This window comes from Podarcis bocagei (genome assembly GCF_964188305.1).
Source record: "Podarcis bocagei genome assembly, chromosome: 17".
NCBI classification, from domain to species: Eukaryota; Metazoa; Chordata; class Lepidosauria; order Squamata; family Lacertidae; genus Podarcis; species Podarcis bocagei.
The window spans coordinates 43,354,061-43,360,060 of NC_138143.1; the positions used below are offsets into that span (position 1 = coordinate 43,354,061).

The 6,000-nt window shown below is 43.8% G+C and overlaps 1 long non-coding RNA gene across 1 annotated transcript; it reads right to left on the minus strand.

Annotated features, from left to right (window-relative positions):
• Positions 1-193: 193 nt before the first annotated feature.
• Positions 194-5,340, minus strand: LOC308577102. The gene is made up of 2 exons (XR_014003441.1): positions 4,636-5,340; positions 194-552 (listed from the first exon to the last, which is right to left on the minus strand). It is a non-coding gene; the product is annotated as an uncharacterized lncRNA (long non-coding RNA).
• Positions 5,341-6,000: the final 660 nt, after the last annotated feature.

Consider the following 6,000-nt stretch of genomic DNA (forward strand, 5'->3'; position numbering starts at 1 on the left):
AGGACAGTGCATGTTTTGTGAACTGCCCTGAACTCTTTAGATGAAGGGTGGTATATAAATTTAATAAATAATGGTGACAATGTTTTTCAAAATAACTTTTACACTTGTTTTGTTAAATCAGGTTACTTTGGCAAATTAAGTACAAAGCATAAATCTTGTTAGAGTTTACACACACACACACACACACACACACACACACACACACAACTTTTAATATTTTATATAGAGAAACAGAATATAAATATATTGAAGAAATAAAAAAGGAAATAAAGACCAGGAGGCTTCATGGAAGACAATAAAGGAAATGTGTTTAATCAGATGAGTAATTGGTGTGTGGGACTCTGGTACACATCTACTGCCTCAATCTCTATTGTCTGTTCTGCTAGGTCACATTGGCCATCAGAGTTTGAAGCTCCCAATAAACTAGAGAAATGATGAAACAGTCCAGAAATATTACTTTTGTTTCCTTCCTGTTGCTTCACCATTCGTTTGAAGATCTTCTATATTTAAAAATCTATGTTGCTCCAAAGTCAGGCAGCAGAAGTACTGAAGCTGAAATGAGATCCAATGAATAATCTATATGAATTAGGTTCAAAGGCAGTAAAAATATTTGTCTTATTCAAAGGGTAATTTGCTTATGGAAGACACAGAAAACAAAAAAGTGATTATGTGTAACTTGATTGCCATTGACCTTCCAGCTGTTAATTATGGCTCTCACACCCTCTGCTGGCTTGTTTTGTGGTTTTAATGAGATCACCGGAAGAAAAGAGCCTCTGATTCCATTAAAGGGGAACTATTTTGTCATACTGTTTCAAAGCAATGTGAAACCACCCAGGAAAGCAAAAGAAAGAAATACGCAGTAGTGGAAGTGGGTAAATACAAACAGACAGGTATTAAGTACCAGGAAATAACATTCCACTATTTCTAAGTTGAAATTAAAAAATTGTCCAGTAGCACCTTAGAGACCAACTAAGTTTGTTCTGGGTCTAAGCTTCCATGTGCATGCACACTTCTTCAGATACGCTGAAACAGAAGTCGTCAGACCCTTCTATATAGTGGGAGGGTGGGGAGGGGTTTTTCTCAGAAGGGTAGTAGGAGATGGGTGATTGACTCAATGGCAATGGTAAACCTATGGACGACTGTTAACGACTGCAATTAGTCCTACAGGAGAAAGCAAGGGATAGTGTGCAGATGACCAAAAATAGTTTTACCATATGTAATGAGACAAGAATCCAATATCTCTATTCAGACCAGGTCTCGCCATAGTTTTCAGTTTAGTAATAAGTTGTAATTCAGCAAGTTCTCTTTCAAGTCTATTTCTGAAATTCTTTTGTAATAAGACAGCTGCTTTGAGATCCTGTATTGAATGTCCTGGGAGACTGAAGAGTTCTCCTACTGGATTCTCTGTTTTGTGAGGTTATTTCTAAGGTTAGGTTGCCAACTTCTGAATCGACTCACATAGCTTCCCCATTGACAGCAGTTTCGCTCACAAGAATTAGCAAATGATAATGCTGGACTCTGTGCCGGGAAATTCCCTTAACTTAATGATTTTGGCAAAACTGTTTGTGGGATAATTGAGCCTCATATGCTTAACTCCAGTTAATGCATGAAGGGGTTAAGACCACAGAGTAAGCAGTCATCCCAGACTGATCCAGGTCACGCCCCCTCACCTTGGGACAAGAGTTAGCAAAGCTCTTTGTTCATTCTCTTTTCCACCAGGTAATCAAGGAGCAATCAGCCTAGATGGCCGCATGGCTTTAGCAAAGCCATTTTCGTGTTTCTATACAAAAAAATTAAAATCATTCTGTCTACCATGTGAACTCCATGTGTGGAAAAGTTCCGAACCTGGTTGCTCCAGGCTCAGACTGTGTGCATGGCTTACAAGTCATTTTTGTGTTTCTAGACCAATAATTTATGAACATTTGACCAATTTTTGTAAGCTAAGTTTTGCTACCTGTGTTTTCTTGCTGCTGCATGGAAAAACACATGAATCTGACCTTTGTAAGTAAATTAAGTTTTTAACTTGACAAATGTGCTCTTTCAATGCTAAGGGAAATAAAGGGAAACATTGGAAAGGAACTTAAAAGGAGATATTTTAAGGGTCTAACAGACTATATTTCCACACTTGTGTTTTGTTATTACACGCTACCTGTTTTGTGATTTTAAATCTCTGCTGGGTCTCTCTCACCAAAGAGTCCTTGTCCCAAACCTAGGTCTAGGCATCCTGGAAATTATTATTTTATTCTTTAACCAAACACTTAAAAAAACAACCCCACCCTCTTAAAGGTCCAGAGGGAGGAAAGACTGGTTTGTGTTTTGTTTGTTGGTTTGTTTAGCCAGGTGGCAACTCTTGCTTTCACCTGAGGCAGCTCCAGCACTGCCATCCTGGGACTCCCTAAGACACTTCTGTGCTTGATTCTGGTCCTGCTTGCTTCTTTTTCTGAAATAACTGTAGCCAGCAGGACTCTTAATGAACAAGAGCGGCCCTTTGTCAGGCTGGGGAATCAGATCCCTCCCACAGTGGCAGCCCAGAATCAGAGAAACGATGAAACTTCTTACCAAGCAATTTATTCAATGATTTACAGAGAACAATGAAGGAATGCAGCCTTCCAAATAATGGTGTTGCTCCAAGGAAAGTCCCACCCCCTACGTCCCCCTTATCCCTCCTGCATCCCTCTGAGCTTTCTGCCTCTGAGCTCTCTGTTCTAATACCCTCAATGCCCGTCTGGTCTTGGAGGGGGGGGGTCAGGAATGCTTTCCAAGGAGATTGAATCTGTCAGCTGCCTCTCCCCTGGTGCTTCTCCTTCCTGCTCTTCCTCTTTCAGTATTTCCCAGCTTCTGCCCTCTGCAGCCTCTGAACTAGGCCCTTCTGCAAACCACTGTTCTAAATCTATTTGTTGTTGTTGAGTTGTTTAGTCGTGTCCGACTCTTCGTGACCCCCTGGACCAGAGCACGCCAGGCACTCCTGTCTTCCACTGCCTTCCTCATGCTGGTAGCTTCGAGAACTGTATCCAACCATCTCGTCCTCTGTCGTCCCCTTCTCCTTGTGCCCTCCATCTTTCCCAACATCAGGGTTTTTTCCAGGGAGTCTTCTCTTCTCATGAGGTGGCCAAAGTCGTGGAGCCTCAGCTTCATGATCTGTCCTTCCAGTGAGCACTCAGGGCTGATTTCCTTGAGAATGGAGAGGTTTGATCTTCTTGCAGTCCATGGGACTCTCAAGAGTCTCCTCCAGCACCAGAATTCAAAAGCATCAATTCTTCGGCGATCAGCCTTCTTGATGGTCCAGCTCTCACTTCCATACATCACTACTGGGAAAACCATGGCTTTAACGATACAGACCTTTGTTGGCAAGGTGATGTCTCTGTTTTTTAGGATGCTGTCTAGGTTTGTCACTGCTTTTCTCCCAAGAAGCAGGCGTCTTTTAATTTCGTGGCTGCTGTCACCATCTGCAGTAATCTATACTGTCCTCCTGTTTTTGGTTCAGGAGAAGTGGGGCAGCCCCCACCATTCCTCTTCAGTCCAGTTCCTGATATCCGTGGGGCATTGCAATAGGATGGAGCAAAGCAGAGTGGCAGGGAAGCCTGGCAGCAAAGGCACACTAGTGTGGGCAATCTGGTGCTCCTGCCTCGACACCCGCCCAACTCCTGCCCTGCCCTGGTAAGCAGAAGGGATGCCACTTCTGGGCGCCTGGCTTCCTAGTGGCAGCCCGTCAGCTGCTCTTGCCTTGAGCAGCCAATGTCCTGCTCCTGCTGGCTGCAGTTGCCCTTGTCCTTTTTCTAACACTGTTGTTGTCAGCCTGGCTCTCGCGGCACGAGTGGCTCAGGGGGCGCCAGGCTCCTGCCAGGAGCAGTGTCACTGCCATTTACCAGGATGGGCAAGAGTGGCAGGGAGCTCATGCCAAGGCAGGTGCACGGCTGGAGCAAATCCGTTGCGCCTGCTGGGGTTCAGGAATTAGGTTTATTCTGCTTTACGGTTTATTGTAGCGCATAATAGCCTCTGACTCAGCAGTAATAAATTCTGTCTTGAGCCTCTCCAATTAAGTAAAATACTAGTGTCCTGTGCTGAATCATAGATTCAAGGTGCCAACAGCACTTTAATTTTCTAAATTATTGTACTCCATAGATCACTTAGAAAGAAGTTTTTTAAAGCTGAACGCTCATCATCTTCCCCCCACAGTTGTCCTAATCTAACATTTCCCACACTTCAGGGAGTTGAGGCTGCTCCCCACCCACAAATTCAAACTGAAGGTACAATTCACTCTTGCACCTCAAATAATGCATTTGCTATACAGTCAAACCTCGGTTGTCGAATGTAATCAGTTATGGAAGCCTGTTCAGTTTCTGAAATGTTCAACAACCAAGGCATGGCTTCCTGCACTCAGCGGAAGCGGTGTCGGACGTTCAGCTTCCGAAAAACATTTGAAAACCGGAGCATTTACTTCTAGGTTTTCGGTGTTTGGGAGCCAAAACAGGATCTGAGGTTTGACTGTACAGAAATAAGGCTTGTGTCCCTGGAAGTGATCAGCTGCCAGGGAAACGTGTCTTGTCGCAAGAAAACAGAGGCCTTGTGACTTGACGCATTTGTAATTTAATCAGCCATTGGTAAGAAGGAAATTAAAGTGGATGATAAAATTACCTGGAATTACTTTCTGAATGAAGAGGAGGCAGCATGATCTAGCAAGCCAAAAGATCCACAGTTAGGCAGCAATCCTAGTGCCCGTCTCGCCCACTGGATGAATGTTGTCATCTGTGGGTATAGCAGAACTCTAACTTGCAGAGTCGGAGTCCGTTTAAAATGTTGTTTTGTAAAGCAAACACACATTGTTAAAAGAGAGAAGAAAGGAATAATTGTATTGCTGTACCTTTTCTTAGTTATGTATTTATGTATTATGTATTAGGGGATGCGGGTGGCGCTGTGGTCTAAACCACTGAGCCTCTTGGGCTTGCCAGTCAGAAGGTCGGCGGTTCGAATCCCCGCGACGGGGTGAGCTCCCATTACTCTGTCTCAGCTCCTGCCAATTTAACAGTTCGAAAGCATGCCAGTGCAAGTAGATAAATAGGTACCACTGTGGCAGGAAGGTAAACGGCATTTCTGTGTGCTTTGGGTTCTGTCATGGTGTCCCGTTGTGCCAGAAAGCGGTTTAGTCATGATGACCAAATGACCTGGAAAGCTGTCTGTGGACAAACACCAACTCGCTCGGCCTGAAAGCAAGATGAGCGCTGCAACCCCATAGTAACCTTTGGCCGGACTTAACCGTCCAGGGCTCCTTTACCCTTTTCTATTTATGTATTATATGACTAATAAATCAATACATCATTTCTAATCTGTAAAACAACATTAACAAAATAGCAGTCAAAAAATAAATTAAGCACTGTTAAGTTCATACTCACCACACCCAACCAATTTATAATCTTTCACTCTATTCAGCTCATTAAAACACACATACACACAATACCAGTGGCAGCAACAATATATTCATATGAATGAATATACATGTCATCACGTGAACTGATTTCTTGGGTCCTTTTCATCTTAAAGGACCTTTGGGCAACAGTAACGCAGACAGACATAGGAACAATTAAAATACTGGGCCACACCTCACTTTGAGTGGGTCTGCGCCAAAGTCTTGTAAATGGTATTTCAACCATAGTTTGCTTGCTGATGTGGTGCCCAGGGAACAACTAAAACCAGCACAAACCTTTTATTTAAAATAAATCACTTTATCCCAAACTAGCGTTGCAGTTATATAAAGGTAAAGGGACCCCTGACCATTAGGTCCAGTCATGGCCAACTCTGGGGTTGCGGTGCTCATCTCGCTTTATTGGCCAAGGGAGCCGGCGCACAGCTTCCGGGTCATGTGGCCAGCATGACTAAGCTGCTTCTGGTGAACCAGAGCAGCACATGGACACGCAATTTACCTTCCCGCCAGAGTGGTATCTATTCATCTACTTGCACTTGGACGTGCTTTCGAACTGCTAGGTGGGCAGGAGCAGGGACCGA